This window comes from Pseudophryne corroboree, chromosome 11 (genome assembly GCF_028390025.1).
Source record: "Pseudophryne corroboree isolate aPseCor3 chromosome 11, aPseCor3.hap2, whole genome shotgun sequence".
Lineage (NCBI taxonomy): Eukaryota > Metazoa > Chordata > Amphibia > Anura > Myobatrachidae > Pseudophryne > Pseudophryne corroboree.
The window spans coordinates 234,604,006-234,628,649 of record NC_086454.1 but is presented as its reverse complement, the minus strand read 5'-3'; the positions used below and the strand labels follow the sequence as shown (position 1 = coordinate 234,628,649).

At 47.3% G+C, this 24,644-nt stretch overlaps 2 pseudogenes; one reads left to right on the top strand and one right to left on the bottom strand.

Moving 5' to 3' along the window:
• Positions 1-21,578: 21,578 nt before the first annotated feature.
• On the bottom strand, positions 21,579-21,697 carry LOC134971367 (5S ribosomal RNA; annotated as a pseudogene).
• Positions 21,698-23,402: 1,705 nt separating this feature from the next.
• LOC134971205 (5S ribosomal RNA) lies at positions 23,403-23,521 on the top strand (annotated as a pseudogene).
• The last annotated feature ends 1,123 nt before the right edge of the window (positions 23,522-24,644 follow it).

Here is a 24,644-nt window from a genome sequence, read left to right as displayed (position 1 = left end):
ACACCTCCGGATGGAGACCCCACTCCCCTGGATGGAGATCGTGTCTGCTGAGGAAGTTTGCTTCCCAGTGGTCCACTCCCGGAATGAAGATTGCTGAGAGCGCCAACGCGTGTCTTTCTGCCCAGAGGATGATTCTTGTCACCTCTGACATTGCAGCGCTGCTCTTCATTCCGCCCTGTCAGTTTATGTAAGCCACCATCGTTACATTGTCCGAATGTACTTGAGTGGCCCGATCTCTTAGAAGATGGGCCGCCTGAAGAAGACCGTTGTAGATGGCTCTTAGTTCCAGGAGGTTGATCGGCAGGCCGGCTTCCAGACTTGACCACCTTCCTTGGAAGGTTTCCCCTTGAGTGACTGCACCCCAGCCCCGAAGGCTCGCATCCGTGGTTAAAAGGACCCAGTCCTGAATCCCGAACATGCGGCCCTCCAGAAGGTGAGGCAATTGGATCCACCAGAGGAGTGAAATACTGGCCTTTGGGAACAGACAAATTCTCTGTTGCATGTGGAGATAAGATCCCGACCACTTGTCCAGAAGATCCAGTTTGAAGGTCCGAGCATGGAACCTCCCATACTGGAGAGCCTCGTAAGAGGCCACCATCTTTCCCAACAGGCGAATGCATTGATGAACCGACACCCGGGCTGGCTTCAGGACATCCCGGACCATAGTCTGTATCACCAACACCTTTTCCTGCTGAAGAAACACCTGTGTCCAGGATCATTCCCAGAAAGGACAACCTCTGGGTTGGTTCCAAATGTGACTTTGGAAGGTTCAGAATCCAACCATGACTCTTGTGGAGGCGTGTTGTGAGAACAATGGACTGCTGCAGCTTCTCCTTGGACGATGCCTTTATCAGCAGATCGTCCAGATATGTAATGATGTTCACCCCTTGTTGGCGGAGGAGAACCATCATTTCTGCCATCACCTTGGTAAACACCCTTGGTGCTGTGGGGAGGGCAAATGGCAGGGCCTGGAACTGGAAATGACAATCCAGCAATGCGAAACGGAGATAAGCCTGATGCGGCAGCCATATCGGAATGTGGAGGTACGCATCCTTGATATCCAGGGATACCAGGAATTCCCCCTCTTCCAGACCTGATATAACCACTCTGAGAGACTCCATCTTGAACTTGAACTCCTTTAGAAAGGGGTTCAATGATTTTAGGTTCAGAATGGGCCTGACCGAACCATCCGGTTTCGGTACCACGAAAAGGTTCGAATAGTAACCTTTGTTCTGCATGTGAGGTGGTACTGGCACAATAACCTGTGCCTCCACCAACTTCTGGACAGCTTCTTGTAGTACATTGCTGTCTGCTAACAGAGTTGGTAAGCCTGATTTGAAAAGACGATGAGGGGGGAGACTTTGAAATTCCAGCCTGTATCCCCGGGATACAATATCTATCACCCAGGGATCCAGGCCGGACGATACCCAGACGTGACTGAAGTGTCTGAGTCTCGCTCCCACCGGCCCCACCGCCAGGCCGCGTGGTCCACCGTCATGCGGAGGGCTTTGGTGCACCTGAAGCAGGCTTTTGTTCCTGGGAACCTGCAGCGGCAGGTTTCTTGGACTTAACTCGACCTCCCCTAAAGAAGGTATTGGACGGTCTGGCCTTTCTAGGCTTGTTAGGCCGAAAGGACTGCGTTGCAGATGAAGAGAAGGATTTCTTCGGAGCAGGTGCTGCTGAGGGTAGAAACGGAGACTTACCCGCTGTAGCCGCGGATATCCACGCGTCTAGAGCTTCCCCAAAGAGAGCCTGACCTGTATAGGTATATATACACTTTTTCTGTATTCTGCATCGGCCGACCACTGGCGCAGCCACAGTCCCCGACGAGCTGAAACAGACATGGAAGAGATCCCTACAGCCATGGAACCCAGGTCTTTCATGGATTCTACCATAAAACCTGCTGAATCATGTATGTTGCGTAAATATAATGCAACGTCATCCCTATCCATCGTATCCAAATCCTCAAGTAAGGTAGCTGACCACTTTAATATTGCCTTTGCAATCCATGCCGTAGCAATAGTGGGACGTAATATGGCCCCTGAAGCAGTGTACATTGATTTAAGTGTGTTATCAATTTTTCTATCAGCCGGCTCCTTTAAGGCGGTAGAACCTGGAACAGGCAAAACCACCTTCATTGAGAGTCTGGACACAGATGCGTCAACAATCGGCGGGTTTTCGCATTTTTTTCTATCCTCCTCAGGGAAAGGAAACGCCCCCTGGACCCTTTTAGGGACCTGGAAATTCTTCTCAGGCTTTTCCCATGCTTTTTCAAATATAGCATTCAATTCCTTTGACGCAGGGAAGGTTAGCGAGGCTTTTTTATTTTCAGTGAAAAAAGCCTCCTCAACCTGCTCAGGTGTGGTATCATTAACATTCAACACATCCCTGATAGCCTCTATCAACAATTGCACCCCCTTTGCAAGAGATGCGGACCCCCGCAACACATCCCCATCACCGTCTGTGGTATCAGAATCGCACAAGCGCACGTTCGTGGGGGTATGTAGCGGGGCGTCCTGAGGTACCAGAAACCGTCCATACTGCCGTAGCGCTCTGTTATACCTGGGTTGCAGATTCATTACTTGCAACCCTGTCAGAAATCTGAGAAATCCAAGATTTGATAGAGGAAAACAACTCAGGTTCCCTTGCTGGTATCTGTGCTAAACCAGTGCTATCCTAATTACATGGAATGGGATCATCCTGGGAGGATAAATCCTCTGCAGCATATGACACAGTGGCCCTCATTCCGAGTTGTTCACTCGCTAGCCGCTTTTCGCAGCAGTGCACACGCTAAGCCGCCGCCCTCTGGGAGTGTATCTTAGCTTAGCAGAATTGCGAACGAAAGATTAGCAAAATTGCGAATAGACATTTCTAAGCAGTTTCTGAGTAGCTCGAGACTTACTCTGCCACTGCGTCACAAACACACCCAGCGTTCGCCCAGACACTCCCCCGTTTCTCCAGCCACTCCCGCGTTTTTCCCAGAAATGGCAGCGTTTTTTCACACACCCCCATAAAACGGCCAGTTTCCGCCCAGAAACACCCACTTCCTGTCAATCACACTCCGATCACCAGAACAATCCTCGTAAAGCCGTTGAGTAAAATACCTAACTTTTGAGTAAAATAACTAAGCGCATGCGCTCTGCGAACATTGCGCATGCGCAGTAAGCGACTAATCGCAATATAGAGAAAATCGGCAACGAGAGAATAACTCGGAATGAGGGCCAGTGTCCCTGGACATAGCTAAAGGAGACCACCAAACACTCTACACACACACAGGTGGGGGCAGACAGAGTTTCCCCCCCCAAGAATGGCAAGAGAGACACAGAGATTGGAGCCAACCCACACACAGCGCTTTTAACAAAGGGAGACCCCCCTGTCAGCGCTGACTGTGCACCTTAATAGGACACACAGTCGTATTTTAGCCCCCCCCCCCCTTCTACAACCCCCTGGTACCGTGTACAGATAGCTAGAGTTGCTGTGTAGGGACCTGTTCTCCTTCTCAGCGCTGGAAAATGGCGCTGAAACGCTGCTGGGTCCACACTGAGAAGCTCCGCCCCCTTAATGGCGCTGTCTTCCCGCTCTTCATGGATTATATTGGCCTGAGGAATATGTGCTGGCTGAGATCCGAGGACCCCGACAGGCTTCTGGACCAGTGTAGGGGGTAAGAGCTGGCCCAGGGCGCCCCTCACAGCGCCGCACTATGTACCGCTGTGCCTTCCCAGGAGTGCAGTTAATACTGCGCTCCCTCCCCTCTGTCGCCATCTTCACAGCGGCCCCCCGCTTGCTAGGCGGGTCGGTGTCTCACTCACCACTTCTTCAGCTCTGCAAGCGGTTGGCGGCATGCTGCTGGGGTGAGCGGTCCCCTGTGGCGGAGAATGATCCAACCCCTCTGGAGCTCAGTGTCCAGTCAGTGGAGACAGTGGCTCAGACCCCGCAGGGTGGACACTGCTCCCCCCCCCCTTAGTCCCTCGCTGCAGGGAGGCTGTTGCCAGCAGCCTCCCTGTAAAATAATAAACTCTAAGTTAAACTTTTCTAGAAAAGCTCTGTAGAGCTCCACTAGCTGTGACCGGCTCCTCCGGGCACATTTTCTAAACTGAGTCTGGTAGGATGGGCATAGAGGGAGGAGCCAGCCCACACTCTCAAACTCTTAAAGTGCCAATGGCTCCTGGTGGACCCGTCTATACCCCATGGTACTAATGTGGACCCCAGCATCCTCTAGGACGTAAGAGAACGTATTCTTGACACTTCTCGCATGCAGGCTCTGCTTTTTGTCCCTCCTTGTCGATTGATGTACGCCACAGCCGTGGCGTTGTCCGACTGGACCTGGATCGCCTGATCCCTGAGTAGAGGGGAGGACTGAATCAGAGAATTGTAGATGGCATGAAGTTCCAGGATGTTGATCGGAAGGAGGGCCTCTTGGGCAGACCACCTGCCCTGGAACTGCGCCCCCTGGGTGACAGCTCCACATCCTCTCAGACTCGCATCCGTCGTGAGGAGGATCCAATCCTGAATCCCAAAGCGTCGACCTGCAGGTTGGAAGACTGTAGCCAACACAGGAGTGAAGTCCTGGCCTGTGGTGACAGCCGAATCATCTGGTGCATCTGAAGATGGGAGCCGGACCTCTTGTTCAGGATATACAATTGGAATGGTCTGGCATGAAACCTTCCAAACTGTATCGCCTTGTACGAGGCCACCCCCTTTCCCAACAATTTTATGCAAAGATGAATGAATACTCGAGCAGGTCGGAGCACCATGCAAAACATTTCTTGAAGTGTTCTCACTTTTTCCTCTGGGAAGAACACTTTCTGTGTTACCGTATCCAGGAGCATCCCCAGAAACTGGAGCCGATGAGACGGTTCCAGGTGGGACTTCTGCAGATTGAGGATCCTCCCATGGTGAGACAGAAGTTGGATAGTGCGATCTATATGGAGCAATAGAAGCTTCCTGGAACTCACTTTTATCAGGAGATCGTCCAGGTATGGAATTACGTTGACCCCCTGGACCCAGAGCTGAAACATAATTTCTGCCATCACCTTCGTGAACACCCTCAGAGCTGTAGAGAGGCTGAAGGGTAACGCCTGAAACTGGTAGTGATCGTTCAGTAGGGCGAACCGCAAATAGGCCTGATGAGGAGGCCAAATTGGGATATGGAGGTAAGCGTCCTTGATATCCAGGGACACTAGGAATTCCTGTTGGTCCAGGCCTGCGATCACTGTTCTCAAAGATTCCATCTTGAATTTGAAAACCTTCAGGTAAGGATTCAAGGACTTCAGATTATTTATTTATTTATTAACAGTTTCTTATATAGCGCAGCAAATTCCGTTGCGCTTTACAATTTGAAATAACAATAACAAACTGGGTGATAACTAGAGATGAGCGGGTTCGGTTTCTCTGAAACCGAACCCGCACGAACTTCATGTTTTTTTCACGGGTCCGAGCAGACTCGGATCCTCCCGCCTTGCTCGGTTAACCCGAGCGCGCCCGAACGTCATCATGACGCTGTCGGATTCTCGCGAGACTCGGATTCTATATAAGGAGCCACGCGTCGCCGCCATTTTCACACGTGCATTGAGATTGATAGGGAGAGGACGTGGCTGGCGTCCTCTCCATTAGAAATTAGATTAGAAGAGAGAGAGAGATTGTGCAGAGTCAGACAGAGTTTACCACAGTGACCAGTGCAGTTGTTGTTAGTTAACTTTTATTTATTTTAATATAATATATCCGTTCTCTGCTATATCCGTTCTCTGCCTGAAAAAAAACGATACACAGCAGCAGCCAGTCACACAGTGTGACTCAGTCTGTGTGCACTCAGCTCAGCCCAGTGTGCTGCACATCAATGTATAAAAGGCAAAGCTTATAATAATTGTGGGGGAGACTGGGGAGCACTGCAGGTTGTTATAGCAGGAGCCCCCAGGAGTACATAATATTATATTAATTTAAAATTAAACAGTGCACACTTTTGCTGCAGGAGTGCCACTGCCAGTGTGACTAGTGGTGACCAGTGCCTGACCACCAGTATAGTAGTATATTGTTGTATGTATTGTATACTATCTCTTTATCAACCAGTCTATATTAGCAGCAGACACAGTACAGTGCGGTAGTTCACGGCTGTGGCTACCTCTGTGTCGGCAGTCGGAACTCGGCAGGCAGTCCGTCCATCCATAATTGTATTACAATATATACCACCTAACCGTGGTATTTTTTTTTCTTTCTTTATACCGTCGTCATAGTGTCATACTTGTTACGAGTATACTACTATCTCTTTATCAACCAGTGTACAGTGCGGTAGTTCACGGCTGTGGCTACCTCTGTGTCGGCAGTCGGCAGGCAGTCCGTCCATCCATAATTGTATTATTATTATAATATATACCACCTAACCGTGGTTTTTTTTTCATTCTTTATACCGTCATAGTGTCATACTAGTTGTTACGAGTATACTACTATCTCTTTATCAACCAGTGTACAGTGCGGTAGTTCACGGCTGTGGCTACCTCTGTGTCGGCAGTCGGCAGGCAGTCCGTCCATCCATAATTGTATTATTATTATAATATATACCACCTAACTGTGGTATTTTTTTTTCTTTCTTTATACCGTCGTCATAGTGTCATACTAGTTGTTACGAGTATACTACTATCTCTTTATCAACCAGTGTACAGTGCGGTAGTTCACGGCTGTGGCTACCTCTGTGTCGGCAGTCGGCAGGCAGTCCGTCCATCCATAATTGTATTATTATTATAATATATACCACCTAACCGTGGTTTTTTTTTCATTCTTTATACCGTCGTCATAGTGTCATACTAGTTGTTACGAGTATACTACTATCTCTTTATCAACCAGTGTACAGTGCGGTAGTTCACGGCTGTGGCTACCTCTGTGTCGGCAGTCGGCAGGCAGTCCGTCCATCCATAATTGTATTATTATTATAATATATACCACCTAACCGTGGTTTTTTTTTCATTCTTTATACCGTCGTCATAGTGTCATACTAGTTGTTACGAGTATACTACTATCTCTTTATCAACCAGTGTACAGTGCGGTAGTTCACGGCTGTGGCTACCTCTGTGTCGGAACTCGGCAGGCAGTCCGTCCATCCATAATTGTATTATTATTATAATATATACCACCTAACCGTGGTTTTTTTTTCATTCTTTATACCGTCGTCATAGTGTCATACTAGTTGTTACGAGTATACTACTATCTCTTTATCAACCAGTGTACAGTGCGGTAGTTCACGGCTGTGGCTACCTCTGTGTCGGCAGTCGGCAGGCAGTCCGTCCATCCATAATTGTATTATTATTATAATATATACCACCTAACCGTGGTTTTTTTTTCATTCTTTATACCGTCGTCATAGTGTCATACTAGTTGTTACGAGTATACTACTATCTCTTTATCAACCAGTGTACAGTGCGGTAGTTCACGGCTGTGGCTACCTCTGTGTCGGAACTCGGCAGGCAGTCCGTCCATCCATAATTGTATTATTATTATAATATATACCACCTAACCGTGTTTTTTTTTTCATTCTTTATACCGTCGTCATAGTGTCATACTAGTTGTTACGAGTATACTACTATCTCTTTATCAACCAGTGTACAGTGCGGTAGTTCACGGCTGTGGCTACCTCTGTGTCGGCAGTCGGCAGGCAGTCCGTCCATCCATAATTGTATTATTATTATAATATATACCACCTAACCGTGGTTTTTTTTTCATTCTTTATACCGTCGTCATAGTGTCATACTAGTTGTTACGAGTATACTACTATCTCTTTATCAACCAGTGTACAGTGCGGTAGTTCACGGCTGTGGCTACCTCTGTGTCGGAACTCGGCAGGCAGTCCGTCCATCCATAATTGTATTATATACCACCTAACCGTGGTTTTTTTATACCACCTAACCGTGGCAGTCCGTCCATAATTGTATACTAGTATCCAATCCATCCATCTCCATTGTTTACCTGAGGTGCCTTTTAGTTCTGCCTATAAAATATGGAGAACAAAAAAGTTGAGGTTCCAAAATTAGGGAAAGATCAAGATCCACTTCCACCTCGTGCTGAAGCTGCTGCCACTAGTCATGGCCGAGACGATGAAATGCCAGCAACGTCGTCTGCCAAGGCCGATGCCCAATGTCATAGTACAGAGCATGTCAAATCCAAAACACCAAATATCAGAAAAAAAAGGACTCCAAAACCTAAAATAAAATTGTCGGAGGAGAAGCGTAAACTTGCCAATATGCCATTTACCACACGGAGTGGCAAGGAACGGCTGAGGCCCTGGCCTATGTTCATGGCTAGTGGTTCAGCTTCACATGAGGATGGAAGCACTCAGCCTCTCGCTAGAAAAATGAAAAGACTCAAGCTGGCAAAAGCAGCACAGCAAAGAACTGTGCATTCTTCGAAATCCCAAATCCGAATTCCGAGCCCACCCGCTGGCGGTGATGCAGGGCAGTCTGGAGCGACTGCTGATGCTGACATCTGGTCCGGACTGAAGGACCTGACAACCATTACGGACATGTCGTCTACTGTCACTGCATATGATTCTCTCACCATTGATAGAATGGTGGAGGATTATATGAGTGACCGCATCCAAGTAGGCACGTCACACAGTCCGTACTTATACTGGCAGGAAAAAGAGGCAATTTGGAGGCCCTTGCACAAACTGGCTTTATTCTACCTAAGTTGCCCTCCCACAAGTGTGTACTCCGAAAGAGTGTTTAGTGCCGCCGCTCACCTTGTCAGCAATCGGCGTACGAGGTTACATCCAGAAAATGTGGAGAAGATGATGTTCATTAAAATGAATTATAATCAATTCCTCCGCGGAGACATTGACCAGCAGCAATTGCCTCCACAAAGTACACAGGGAGCTGACATGGTGGATTCCAGTGGGGACGAATTGATAATCTGTGAGGAGGGGGATGTACACGGTGATATATCGGAGGATGATGATGAGGTGGACATCTTGCCTCTGTAGAGCCAGTTTGTGCAAGGAGAGATTAATTGCTTCTTTTTTGGTGGGGGTCCAAACCAACCCGTCATTTCAGTCACAGTCGTGTGGCAGACCCTGTCACTGAAATGATGGGTTGGTTAAAGTGTGCATGTCCTGTTTTGTTTATACAACATAAGGGTGGGTGGGAAGGGCCCAAGGACAATTCCATCTTGCACCTCTTTTTTCTTTTATTTTTCTTTGCGTCATGTGCTGTTTGGGGAGGGTTTTTTGGAAGGGACATCCTGCGTGACACTGCAGTGCCACTCCTAGATGGGCCCGGTGTTTGTGTCGGCCACTAGGGTCGCTTATCTTTCTCACACAGTCAGCTACCTCATTGCGCCTCTTTTTTTCTTTGCGTCATGTGCTGTTTGGGGAGGGTTTTTTGGAAGGGACATCCTGCGTGACACTGCAGTGCCACTCCTAGATGGGCCCGGTGTTTGTGTCGGCCACTAGGGTCGCTTATCTTTCTCACACAGTCAGCTACCTCATTGCGCCTCTTTTTTTCTTTGCGTCATGTGCTGTTTGGGGAGGGTTTTTTGGAAGGGACATCCTGCGTGACACTGCAGTGCCACTCCTAGATGGGCCCGGTGTTTGTGTCGGCCACTAGGGTCGCTAATCTTACTCACACAGCTACCTCATTGCGCCTCTTTTTTTCTTTGCGTCATGTGCTGTTTGGGGAGGGTTTTTTGGAAGGGACATCCTGCGTGACACTGCAGTGCCACTCCTAGATGGGCCCGGTGTTTGTGTCGGCCATTAGGGTCGCTGAGCTTAGTCATCCAGCGACCTCGGTGCAAATTTTAGGACTAAAAATAATATTGTGAGGTGTAAGGTGTTCAGAATAGACTGAAAATGAGTGTTAATTATGGTTATTGAGGTTAATAATACTATGGGATCAAAATGACCCCCAAATTCAATGTTTTAAGATGTTTTTTAGGGTTTTTTGAAAAAACCACCCGAATCCAAAACACACCCGAATCCGACAAAAAAAATTCGGTGAGGTTTTGCCAAAACGCGGTCGAACCCAAAACACGGCCGCGGAACCGAACCCAAAACCAAAACACAAAACCCGAAAAATTTCAGGCGCTCATCTCTAGTGATAACAGTCATAGAGGTAGGAAGGCCCTGCTCGCAAGCTTACAATCTATAGGGAAATAGGCATATGTACACAAGGAAAGGTGCTATCTATTGCATAGAATGAGAAGACATGTGAGGATATGTGTGGACTGTACAGAGTGGATGTAATTTGATAGGAAGGTTTATGAAAGTTATGTGGGTGGTTCAGGAATTTGATACGCTTGCCTAAAGAGGTGAGTTTTGAGGAAACGCTTGAAGGTTTGGAGACTAGAGGAGAGTCTTATTGTGCGTGGTAGGGCATTCCACAGAGTGGGTGCAGCCCAATGAAAGTCCTGCAGTCGTGAGTGGGAGCGAGTAATGAGTGTGGATGAGAGACGCAGGTCTTGTGAAGAGCGAAGAGGTCGGGTTGGGAGATATTCAGATTCAGAATGGGTCTCATAGACCCATCTGGTTTTGGTACTACGAACAGACTGGAGTAGTAACCCTGTCCTCATTGTTGTAGGGGTACTGGAACAATGACCTGGGACTGGACCAACTTGTTTATGGCCAGTAGTAGCGTACCATGCATACTTTCCAAAGCTGTTAAGCCTGATTTGAAAAATCGTTGGGGAGGAGCACCGTTGAACTCCAGCTTGTAACTCTGAGAGATAAGGTTCCTTACCCAAGCATCTTGGCAGGAACCGTCCCAGATGTGGCTGTAGTGACCTAACCGAGCTCCCACCATGAGATCCCCTCGGGGAGGGGGGGGGGGGGGGGCACCGTCATGCTGAAGTCTTTGCGGAAGCAGAACTGGTGCTTTGGTCCTGAGATCTGGCAACGGCTGATTTATAGGTTTTCCTCTGGAGCTTCTAGCTGCATTGGAGGCCCCCCTGGCCCTAGATCGAAATCTGGAGGACCGAAAGGACTGAGTAGACGGTCCCGCGTAGTTACGTCTAGCAGGCGGAGCCCCCGAAGGGAGAAACGTGGAGCTTTGGAAAATCCATGCGTCCAATTCACCTTTAAAAAGCCATTCACCTGTGAAGGGAAGAGATTCCACATTACGTTTGGAGTCAGCATCAGCAATCCACTGACGCAACCATATGGCTCTGCGCGCAGACACAACCATAGCCATGGTCCTAGCATTAATATTGCCAATCTCTTTAAGGGAGTCACAGAGGACTCTTGCCATGTCCTGAATGTGTTTTAGGAAAGTTACAGTAGTAACTAAGGTCATATCCCCGAGAGACCTTCCTGAATTTGAGTAGCCCAGGAAATAATTGCATGTGTCAACCTGCAATGGCCGGTCTTTGAGCTACACCTGCAGCAGTGTAGACAGATTTCAGAGTGGTCTCAATTTTCCTATCTGCCGGGTCCTTTACCGTAAAGGAGCCCAAAGCAGGAAATACCGCCTTTTTAGAAAGTCGAGAGACTGAGACGTCTACTGCTGGAGATTCTTCTCACAATTTCCTGCCTTCAGGGGCAAAGGGGAAGGTATCCAAAAACCGCTTGGACACCTGATATTTTTAATCTGGATTTTTCGATGCTATTTTAAATAAATCATCCAATTCCTTGGAGTCCGGAAATGTGACTGTCATTTTGTCTTGTGGGAGGAAAAATGACTGCTGATTATTGGCATCCTCCAGGGGGAGCTTTAACACATCCCGAATAGCCAATATGAGTGGTTCAATACCCTTTGTAGGTGTGGCGTCCCCACTTATGGGATCCACATCATCCTGTATATCATCATCAGTATCTGACAGTAGTGCAGGTAAAGCACGTTTTTGTGCACCTGCAGTAGACAGGGGGGGGGGGGGGGGATGTTTAGCAGCTAGATTCGCCACTGCTTGTTATAGTTCCTGAGATTCAGAGTTTTATTGGCATTTGCAGTGAGTTGAGATGACATATCAGACATCATAGTTTTGACAGCCTCCAGCCTGGAGGGCTCTTGATTCTCCCCCACATTGTTATCAGCATTTTGTTATGACTGACTACACTGCTCACATGATATTGAGCCAGATGAGATAGGGGAGAATCTAGCATTACAATACAAATATTGCATAACTACAGTTTTACCATTGTGAAAAAGAATAACAGGTACAATGCACATACAACACAGCCTGAAATACAGAGGAAGGCGCCAAAATGCTACTGAGCCTGGTCTGATGTAGCCCCGCCCCCCATAATGGTGCCGGAGCTACTGTGTAATATTTATACTGGCCATGTCTCACTATGTGTTTGTAGCCTCACATAAATACTTGGTATAAGAATATTTAGCCAGTCTCACGCAGAGGCTACAGCGGGTCCCCCCCAGGAGGGACCCGTACGCCTCACCCACGCTTCTGCCACACAGTGAATAGGGGGACGCCCATAGCGGGGTCCCCGATGAGTACTCACCAACGATGATCACCTTCAGGCAGTGTTAGGGGTGGGCGGCATGCTGCGGCTGCGACAGCCAAGGCGCCATGCCCCGCTGAACAAACAGCCCCTCAGGACGGTGGCCCTGCAGCGGGGAAGCGGCTCTGCACCTCAAGAGGCCGATGACAGCCCCCTCCCCCCCCCCCCCCTAACTTCCACGGCGCAGGTATGCTGTTGCCCAAACAGAAAGAAATAAAAGTTTAAAAGAAATTGAAGAAAAAACTCTGGAGTTGCAGAGTGTGACACTTTTTTCTAAACTGACCTGTAGGAGGAGGCAGAGGGGAGGAGCCAGCACACCCAGTGGAAGACATTTAAAGTGCACTGGCTCCTTTGGACCCGTCTATACCCATCGTACTAATCTGTCCCCAATATCCCTTATGGAGGCTAGAGAAATACAAAGAATATATTATAAATACCTTCTTTGTATTATTCTAATCATTTTTAGAAAACTCTTGAGTAAAAAGTCTATGGCAGGTGAGCACCTATCTTTTCCGCACATCTCTTATCAAAACTCACCAAATTTCTAGCAGTGCGTACTGATGCACCTATGGTTAATGCCCACATGTACTCTTGGGCTCATATATTATGTGTAAATCTGGCTCTGGTACTAGCCAGTACCTCACCGCACGTCCCAGACCACGGTATCTTCAGGGTCTTAGGCTGCTAGATAAAATGGCTTTCGGTCTGACAGGCATTATATCTGTACGTGTATGTCCAGCTTTAGGCATGCAAAATCAGGATCTAATTAGGCTTAGCCCCCAACTACAATCTGCACAAATCTGACCCCTATCTATTCATACTCAATTCCCATATTATGGAAAATCCAAAGTATTGAGGATGCTTGAATGAATTGCCTGTATTTAGCAATGTGCATGTAACAGCAGACTTCTTTATCCTAGGTAATCCTTTCCTGCACTTGAAAATAATATCCAGGCACACTTTGCTGTTCAGCAGGTGGATTTTTTACACATTATATACAGATATCAGGAGGCAGCTGGCAACTGTTGCCTGAGGATCAAATATGAGTGGGTGTGGTGACCCATTGTACAACAGCATTCTTTACATTTATGTGAGCAGCGATTTACATTTATGTGAACAGAAGGGACTACAAATGTAGCATCTTGTGGTGAGGAAGCAACCACATCTTCCTATTACATTACAGTATGGGATCATTATATACTGTAGAATGCTTGTGAATAAGGGAATAAAGAGCAGCATGCCCAAAATATACTAAAATATCCTGTGACATATCCTCATTACATTTTTAACAGAGCTCCTAGGACCTCATGCAACAAAACAAAACATCATGTACACAACGTTTTGAGAGATGTGTTTTATCCTGACCTGCATTTTTCTTTAAGATCTAGCTTTTAGTAGGCATACCTTTTATGCATTTTTTTAAAGATTGGTTCAGACGTCACCGGTTAAAGGAAGTGTATAGCTAGCTACACACTGTACAATTATCTGTCCAATCTGGCTGATTGGAATGAAAATCTGGTACTGTATGGGAGTAAAGGTGCATACACACTAGACGACATGCTCTATGAGCGACATTGTCTACTAGTGTTTCCCACTCCCGAGCCGGGCGGTCGGCGGCAGTGCATACATACTGAGCGCTATGACGACCATATTGCTCAGTGAGGTCATGCTGCGGCTGGGCAGTGCAGGCAGCTCTTGGACGACAGTCCAGATTGAGCATGCATGCATGGCTGACAGTGAGGGTTGTTAACGACCCATGGGGCCGCACATCGGTAGTCGTCGCTGGCATACACACTTGCCGAGAAAGTGAACGTCGCTCAGGAAGGGTGAAAATGAGCAACGTCGTTCATTTTATCGGCAAGTGTGTATGCACCTTAAGTGACAATCTATAATTTGCTCTCAAACACTGGAAAATGAACAAAAATTGGCATTCAGATTGTTGCTCAGATTTTACCAATTTGTCTGAATGACTGTTTTTGTCCATTTTCCAGTGTTTGAGAGCAAATGGTCAATTGTCATTTGACATTTGCTTCCATGCATTACCAGATTTTAGTTCCAACCAACTAAGACTAAAAATAAGGACAGACAGCCATGCACAGTAAGGTCACATAGTCCACCACAGAGGTAACACCATAGAGCCCACACCATATGTTGTGCCAGTCACGTGGTTCCATTGTGAAAGTGAAGACATCAGAACCAAAAGGGTGAGATGTTTGCCATCATTACTGATAAAGAGACCCATAATGCCATCAGATTTAATATTGACACTGTGCCAAGTTTAACCGCACCAATTCCAATGTACAGACTGACAACAATCATATGGTGAATCTTATTGCTAATAGTGGCCAGGTGATCAAAACCAAAGATGTGGCCACTATCTACTTTAGAATTTCTCTGCTACAGTTCCACATCGTTGCTATGAAAGACAAAGTTATAGTGGGACTCAACTGCAGAAGAGGAAGCCACCCAATGGATATCGGCCATTGTGGGTTCCAGGGGCAGATTGGGCCACCAGGCCGGTGGGCTGGCTCAGATATGACCTGGGCCCCTCTCTGACAAGGGGTGAGCTGGGCCAAGGATGCAGGGTGATGAGAGGTGGGGAGCGAACAACTCTGTGGTCTGCGCTGCTACCTGCCTCTTCTTGCTGAAGCCGTTGAACATTAGGACCCAGCAACTCTCCAGAGTTGCAACCTGCGACCTGCCTTCAGCGCTTGCCTGGCATCGCATGCTTGTTTCCTCCAGGTTCCTAAATTCTGTGGTGACCAGATGTAGCCCTGAGTGACCAATAATGGAAGCTTCTATATAAATGTGCTGCAGCCTGCAACATTCTCTGCTGACCGGAGGTGACGAGTCACAGGCCAGGTCAGCAGAAGAGGGCGGTCACTGGCTAGGAGCAGCACTGGGAACTGCGGAGCCGGTAGCGCCTAGATCCCTTTGCCGAGAGGACCTTTCCCATAATGCACTGGGTCAATGTTACCATCTATTCAGAATAGTAACCTGTGGTGAGCAGAGCGAGACACCGGCCGCGAGGATACAATGAAGCCTAAATACAACAAAATGACCTACAACAAACCTAGTTTGGAGAAAAAATAAAAATGCTGTAAGAGCATAAGCAAACTTCCATCCTCACCTGATGTCACATGTGGGTCCTTTCAGCAAAGGGGACATAGATTCTACCTTGTGGACCCCCGATGTAGGTTTGGGTGGATGGGGCTCTAGCTGCGTGGTGGAGACAGGGTAGAGAACGGTGTGCACTCTATGCAGTAAGTGCACAGGGCACTCTGGATCTCATAGATGGGCTGGGCAGTGCTGTGTATAATCAGAGTGAGGGGAGCTGGTACTCCCCAGTAACTAATAACAGATGAGGTGAGTGTGACCCTGCCCACCACACTTGATCCCTCAGCCAGCCCACAGCCCCTCCCCCTCAGCCCACTGTAACCCAGTCTACTATGTTCTGCCCTAACTTATAACAAGCCACCCCCCCTCTGAGCAGATGTACACCATATGGTGACCTGAAAGAGCTGACCAGCTAACTCGTTCATGTCACCCAACTAGCACCCCCATAAGTCATGCCTGCACCCTTAAACTGCGGCACCTCCATTGTGGGCTGGAGATGGATAGTAGGGGGCTGTGGATGGGTGGTAGTGGGCAGGCTGAGGGATTAGGTGTGGTAGGCTGTAGTGAGCAGGTTGACTGTGGAGTGTTCCTGTACATTGGAGATGCTGAAGGTGGGGTGTTGGTATAGAAGTTGTAGTGCTGTATATGTACAGTGTGTAGTATACAGGCTGAAGGTTGTAGGGTGTCTGTGTAGATATAGACGTGCAGTGTTGTTTATGGAGGAGGTAAGTAAAGTAAAATAAGCAAGTAACTGTGGGGGTAATTCAGACCTGATCGTAGCAGAAAACTTGTTAGCAGTTGGGCAAAACCATGTGCACTGCAGGTGGGGCAGATATAACATGCAGATAGAGTTAGATTTGGGTGGGGTGTGTTCAAACTGCAATCTAAATTGCAGTGTAAAGATAAAGCAGCCAGTATTTACCCTGCACAGAAACAAAATAACCCACCCAGATCTAACTCTCTCTGCACATGTTATATCTGCCTACCCTGCAGTGCACATGGGCCCTCATTCCGAGTTGTTCACTCGCTAGCCGCTTTTCGCAGCATTACACACGCTAAGCCGCCGCCCTCTGAGAGTGTATCTTAGCTTAGCAGAATTGCGAACGAAGTATTCGCAATATTGCGAAAAGATTTTTCTGTGCAGTTTCTGAGTAGCTCGAGACTTACTCTTCCAGTGCGATCAGTTCAGTGCTTGTCATTCCTGGTTTGACGTCACAAACACACCCAGCGTTCGCCCAGACACTCCCCCGTTTCTCCAACCACTCCCGCGTTTTTCCCAGAAACGGCAGCGTTTTTTCACACACACCCATAAAACGGACAGTTTCTGCCCAGAAACACCCACTTCCTGTCAATCACACTCCGATCACCAGAACGAAGAAAAAACCTTGTAATGCCGTGAGTAAAATACCAAACTTCTTAGCAAATTTACTTGGCGCAGTCGCAGTGCGAACATTGCGCATGCGCAATTAGCGGAAAATCGCTGCGATGCGAAGAAAATTACCGAGCGAACAACTCGGAATGAGGGCCATGGTTTTGCCCAACTGCTAACAAAGTTCCTGCTGCGATAAACCCAGAATTACCCCCTAGGTGCGTCAGGGCTGGCGCCCTTTGGAACCCAATGTACCTCGCAGAAAGAGAGTAAACAATGGTAAGTCTACCATAACTATCCCTTTTTGCAGCAGTTTACATTGGTTTCCACATCGAAACATCGGGGATGTCCTAAAGTAGTTCCTCAAGGGAGGGGAAGCGCATTAGCGGGTATGAGAACCCCGCGTCCAAAGGAAGCATCCTGTGAGGCAGAAGTATCAAAGGCATAGAACCTAATAAACGTGTTCACATAGGATCACGTAGCTGCTTTGCACAACTGTTCTGAGGACACGCCATGGTGAGCCGCCCGAGAAGGTCCAACAGACCGAGTAGAATGGGCATTAATAGCAGCAGGAGCTGGGAGACCAGCCTGCGCATAAGCATGTGCAATCACCATTCTAATCCATCTGGCCAAGGTTTGTTTTTTCGCAGGCCAGCCACGTTTGTGAAAAACAAAAAGGGAGTCTGCCCTCATGATTGGGGCAGTCCTCTCCACATATATACGGAGAGCCCGCACCACATCCAAAGATCGCTCTTTGGGGACAAATCAGAAGAGATAAAGTCCGGAACCACAATCTCTTGGTTTAGGTGAAAAGATGAGACCACCTTAGGTAAATAACTGCCTAGTCACAATGAAATATTAGAAATGGTGGATGACAGGACAATGCGCCTAAGTCCGACACCCTTCTAGCAGAGGCAATTGCCAGTAAAAACAAGACATTGGCTGTGGGCCATTTAAGGTCCACCGTCTCAAGAGGTTCAAACGGAGACTCTTGCAGAGCATTCAGTGCAACCGACAGATCCCATGGAGCCATACGAGGGACATAGGGAGGCTGAATCCGTAAGACACCCTAAATGTATGAGCGTTAGGTATAGGTTACAGTTTTTCTCTGAAACCATACTGACAAGGCAGATATGTGAACCTTGAAGGAGGCCAGACGAAGGCCTAAGTCCAGGCCTTTTAGCATCATAATTCTTATCAGCACACCAGGTGAAGTAAGAATTCCAGACCCTGTAATAAATCCGAGCTGAAGCCGGTTTACGGGCTTTTAACATAGTTTGGATGACCGCCTCAGAGAATCCTTTGACTCTCAGGAGTGATGCTTCAAGAGCCACGCCGTCAAAGCCAGCCCGGCTAGGTCCGGATAAAGATAAGGGCCCTGTACAAGGAGGTCTGGACATTAAGGAAGTAGAAGAGGACGCTCTGTTGATAGACCCTGCAGGTCTGAGAACCAATGCTGTCTGGGCCATGCTGGAGCGAGTAGAAGTAAAAATCTTCCTTCTTGTTTGAACTTCCGAAGGACCCTGGACAGGAGTGACACTGGAGGGAACATGTAAGGCAGCCGAAAGTTCCATGGAATCGCCATTGCATCCACGAACGCTGCTTGAGGATCCCTGGTCCTTGATCCGAAGACCGGAACTTTGTGATTGTGTCGAGACGCCATAAGGTCTACGTCTGGTAGGCCCCACTTGTCCACTAGGTGTTGAAAGACTTCTGGATGAAGACTCCACTCGCCGGCGTGCACGTCCTGGCAACTGAGGAAGTCTGCTTCCCAGTTCAGGAAGCCCGAAATGAACACTTCCGATATTGTTGGCAGATGGCGTTCCACCCAACAAAGAATTTTTGACACTTCCATTATTGCCATACGGCTTCGTGTGCCGCCTTGATGGTTTTTGTATGCCACCATGGTGGCGTTGTCTGACCGTACTTGAACAGGCCTGTTCTGCATCAAAGGCAGGGTAAGTGATAGCGCATTGAACACCACCCGCAACTCCAGAATGTTTTTTGGGAGGAGTGACTCCTCGTTGGTCCCGCGACCCTGAAAAGAGTGTTGCTCCAACACCGCACCCCATCCCCACAGACTGGCGTCCACTGTCAGCAGGACCTAGTTGGGGATCCAGAAGGGACAGCACTTGCTCAATTGCTGGTCCTGTAGCCACCAGGTCAGCGACAGACGAACCTCCGGAGTCAAAGTGATCATGTGAGATCTGATCCGATAAGGTTGGTCATCCCACTTGGAAAGGATTAACCTCTGCAGTGTGCGAGAATGAAATTGAGCGTACTCTACCATGTCGAATGCCGACACCATCAGGCCAAGTACTTGCATTGCTGAGTGTATCGACACTCTGGGGCGATAAAGGAAGCATCTTATCCTGTCTTGAAGTCTCAGGACTTTTTCTGGAGACAGCGCTGAATGTCACACAGACATACAGCGCTGACAGCCCAGTTTTGAAGACATTTTCTGTTGGAGAAAGCTTTTTCAGGGCTGCCCAGTGCAGCCCACCTGTTAAGTGACCTGCTGCTACAGACACCAACTGAAACTGAGCTCATAGTGCCTGGAGGCAGGGTTATATAGGAGACCCCAATGCAGCCTGGAACAGCCAAAAGCTTTAGCCTGTTGGTGCCTCTGGATCAAGAGCCACTCTACCCCCTGATGTTTCCCTGTGAAAACCAACATAACCTGCTGCAGAAATAGCGTTTCCGCATGTGTAACATTCCCATTAGTAATGATGACTAGGCCCCATTGGACTCCATTTAGTGATACTAATTGTCGTGGTGTTGATATGTGTGTACTATTTGTGGTATACACAAGCTGGATTATAGTAGACACCAGTGGAATCAGCATATGTAGTGGGTCACACAGTGACCAGGAGTTCAGGTTTATTGTAGTGTGACAATGTACAGCAGTATTCATGGTAATAACAGCACAGAGCAGAGATGGAGCGGAACATACAGAGGACCATCCGGTCATGTATTAATAGCGGTAAGTGCAGGATAAACACAGTGACTGACTCCCCAGAGCATGTCCGTGTAGTACTGTGGTGCACAAACACAGTAACAAGATGGCACCACTTATGCACAGTAGCACTGTCAGTGCTCGTTTTGGTAAAGGGGCCTATTGTCTCAGTAAAGGCAAAGTCCAGATACCGCAGGAGCGCACTGCATTACCAACAGGTAGCATATTTAGTTTAGTATTGCTGATGCATACAAATAATAACCATCACTTACATATCCAGCAAGGTCTAGTGGTGTCCCCCTCTATGGTCTACTCTGATGTACCGCCGGCAGTCGAACGCTGTACACACGTGTACAAATGCGCATTATAGGGGCCATTCTGAGTTGATCGTAGCTGTGCTAAATTTAGCACAGCTACAATCATGACCTCAGACATGCGGGGGGACGCCCAGCACTGGGCTAGTCCGCCCCGCATGTCAGTGCCGGACCCCCCCCCCCCCCCCCCGCAGAAGTGCAAAGGCATCGCACAGCGGCGATGCCTTTGCACTTCAAGAGTAGCTCCCAGCCAGCACAGCATTAGTGTGCTGGCCGGGAGTTACTCTTTGCTCCCCGGCCCGCAGTGGCTGCGTGTGACGTCACGCAGCCGCTGCGGGCCACTCCCCGCACAGTCCGGCCACGCCTGCGTTGGCCGGACCTCGCCCACGGAATGGAGGCCAAACGCCGCCGTTTTGCCCCCTCCCGCCCATCAACCGCCTCTGCCTCTCGCAGAGGCGATCGTAGTACAGCGACGGGCAGCCATGCGCCGGCGCACTGCGACGCCGGCGCATGCGCGGTTCTGACCCGATCGCTACGCTGCGAAAAACTGCAGCGTGCGATCGGGTCAGAATGACCCCCAATGTTCAAACCTGGCAGGGACTTCGCAAAGTCTGGAAGGCTCTGCCGAGTCCCAAATACCTCAGAAAGAAAGGGGTATGATTCCGCACCAGTCCAAAAGGTTCAGTCAAAATTATATAGTACCAGAATAGAATACAATGTACAGGAACAATTCCTGTTATTTATACCTGGTGGTGCACCCAGAGTCAGAAGAAAGCTTGAAAGAAAATTGGTTTACAGAAGACTCTTGTGTGGGTGCACTCTTGTATTGATTTGTTTATATGAGAATATTAAAACATAACTTTTATTATTTAATTATTTTAAGAAAAGATCCACACTTCCATATTCCACCACAGTTAATCAGTAAAGTATAATGGTATCTGTGTGTACACATATGGAGCAGTCCACATATGTCTCTAAAGGGTACCGTATCATCAATAGTATGGCTGATTAAATATGAGTGGAAAAACTAGAGCAAATATAAAAGATAAACCAATCAATTAGTTAATTGATTGAAAAAAGTTGGAAATGTTCTGGTTAGCCTATGCTAATAGACTTGTAGGGGGATGCAGACACTGTGGCTCTACACCCTGACCCTATCCAACCAGCACAAGCACGGCTTGTGTTAATGAGACCTCAATGGGTCGATGGACTGGACTGTTATTAGGAGTATAGATCCTTGTTAATGATAATAAGACTTGTCAATTTTTCAAAGTATCAGGAAGAAACGGTACTTAAGAGAAACATCCAATGTAGAAGTAAGAAAGGTGAACTAAAGAGATGATTAAAGAAAAAATGTGGTGATCCTGCTGTTGGTGTATAGTCGAGACAGGTCATGAATTACAACACTGGGTATTCTCTGGGGGTCCCCCTCACAGGTACTGACCCAGCCCACCACCGTTTAGCTTCCAAGATCGTATGAGATCGGGCTCTGTCGGTGGGGAATGGTAGTAATTTCTTGGACCCACTTTGGCCGACTTACCAATGAGAGTGCACCTAAGGAAGAATTTGGAAGAGGAAAGAAAAGATTGCGGATCTGCTGTCTACGTTAGGCACAGGATTGCCCCGTGGATCATAGATGAGAGTCCGCGGATATAAATAGATGGGAAATAAGGAAATGGAAAAGCAAAGAAATTAGTCAATTGGGACTGTATCAAGTGTCAGCATATAGTGTTATGCCGGCACTGCGTCGGAATTGGGGTTGTTATGCATAAGACAGAGCGATTACAATATCAGGTATGCTTGGCAGTCACCCTCTTTCCAAAGCAAAAAAGGGGCACACAGGCCCTAATGAGTGCTGATTGACCCAATTACTCATGCATATATAAACATTGAATCCCTGTACAGGATTATCAAGGTTCTATTGGGTAGTTGCTGGAAAAATTATAGCCAGAAAGAAATCAGTGTCCATCAACGCTGTTAGTTGGTATAGGTTCTATTCCAATGATGCCCTATACCGTTGATTATACCTCGTTGTCCACTAGTTATTATCGGCTTATTACTGACAGTATACTACATAGGGTAACTGAAAAATAACTGAGGAATAACAGTCTCTGCCCAGATCCCTAGGTCACCCTCAATATAGTCAAATTGGTTTTAATGTAGGGCTGAAGATCTATATTAGACAGCCTGCTGGAGAAAAAATAATGTAAATGTCCAGAAAATGTCCAAATCCCTGAGTACTCCTCACTCTCTAGATCCTGTGAACAAACCCGCAGGACGGGTGAGACGCGTTTTCCAGCGTGGACTAAGGACGTGAGAAGCACTCTCTAGATCCTGTTAACTCCAGACTGACCAAGGGACCTGGGCAGGGACCGGTATTTTTTTACCCAGCCATTAGACTTCACACACAAATGACATTGATATCGGTATATGCATGTAATCTCTCAACAGTATAAAAACCTATACTAATTCCTAATTCACACGTAATTGAAGAACTCAGGGATTTGGACATTTTCTGGACATTTACATTATTTTTTCTCCAGCAGGCTGTCTAATATAGATCTTCAGCCCTACATTAAAACCAATTTGACTATATTGAGGGTGACCCAGGGATCTGGGCAGGGACTGTTATTCCTCAGTTATTTTTCAGTTACCCTATGTAGTATACTGTCAGCAATAAGCCGATAATAACTAGTGGACAACGAGGTATAATCAACGGTATAGGGCATCATTGGAATAGAACCTATACCAACTAACAGCGTTGATGGACACTGATTTCTTTCTGGCTATAATTTTTCCAGCAACTACCCAATAGAACCTTGATAATCCTGCACAGGGATTCAATGTTTATATATGCATGAGTAATTGGATCAATCAGCACCCATTAGGGCCTGTGTGCCCCTTTTATGCTTTGGAAAGAGGGTGACTGCCAAGCATACCTGATATTGTAATCGCTCTGTCTTATGCATAACAACCCCAATTCCGACGCAGTGCCGGCATAACACTATATGCTGACACTTGATACAGTCCCAATTGACTAATTTCTTTGCTTTTCCATTTCCTTATTTCCCATCTATTTATATCCGCGGACTCTCATCTATGATCCATGGGGCAATCCTGTGCCTAACGAAGACAGCAGATCCGCAATCTTTTCTTTCATCTTCCTAATTCTTCCTTAGGTGCACTCTCATTGGTAAGTCGGCCAAAGTGGGTCCAAGAAATTACTACCATACCCCACCGACAGAGCCCGATCTCGTCCGATCTTGGAAGCTAAACGGTGGTGGGCTGGGTCAGTACCTGTGAGGGGGACCCCCAGAGAATACCCAGTGTTGTAATTCATGACCTGTCTCGACTATACACCAACAGCAGGATCACCACATTTTTTCTTTAATCATCTCTTTAGTTCACCTTCTTACTTCTACATTGGATGTTTCTCTTAAGTACCGTTTCTTCCTGATACTTTGAAAAATTGACAAGTCTTATTATCATTAACAAGGATCTATACTCCCAATAACAGTATAGTCCATCGACCCATTGAGGTCTCATTAACACAAGCCGTGCTTGTGCTGGTTGGATAGGGTCAGGGTGTAGAGCCACAGTGTCTGCATCCCCCTACAAGTCTATTAGCATAGACTAACCAGAACATTTCCAACTTTTTTCAACCAATTAACTAATTGATTGGATTATCTTTTATATTTGCTCTAGTTTTTCCACTCATATTTAATCAGCCATACAGATGGAGCCACGTTTATCGTGACTTCTCTGCTGCGCCTAGGCACACCATGGTTTATTAGCATAAACCCTTCATCTTTTGTTCTCAGATGTAATACAATACAGAGAGAACAATACATCAAGGGATTAACTCATTACAGCAGGGGATTAAGTCTGATTGCCCAGGCTCAGTTAATCCTATTAAAGGCCAAGATAAAGATGGCTCCATCTGTACTATTGATGATCCGGTACCCTTTAGAGACATATGTGGACTGCTCCATATGTGTACACACAGATACCATTATACTTTACTGATTAACTGTGGTGGAATATGGAAGTGTGGATCTTTTCTTAAAATAATTAGATAATAAAAGTTATGTTTTAATATTCTCATATAAACAAATCAATACAAGAGTGCACCCACACAAGAGTCTTCTGTAAACCAATTTTCTTTGAGTCCATAATACCAGCAGAGAGGACAATATTGCTTGTGCCAGTGGCTCCCAAACTGTGTGCTGTGGCTCCCTGGGATGCTGTAGCGCTCTAACCAGAGGCAGCCTCATTTACTAATTAATGCATTTTAAAAATGTTTTTGTGTACGGTGGGAAAGGGCAGTGGTACAAAGGGGGTGATGAGCGGGGTAGCATGTGGGAGTGGTCCTGTCAGTGGAAAGCAACAGACAGCCTGTTGCTGAATGGGGTCCCACAGCACAGTGCATGTCTGATTTCACTTCCTGGCTGATCTGAAGAG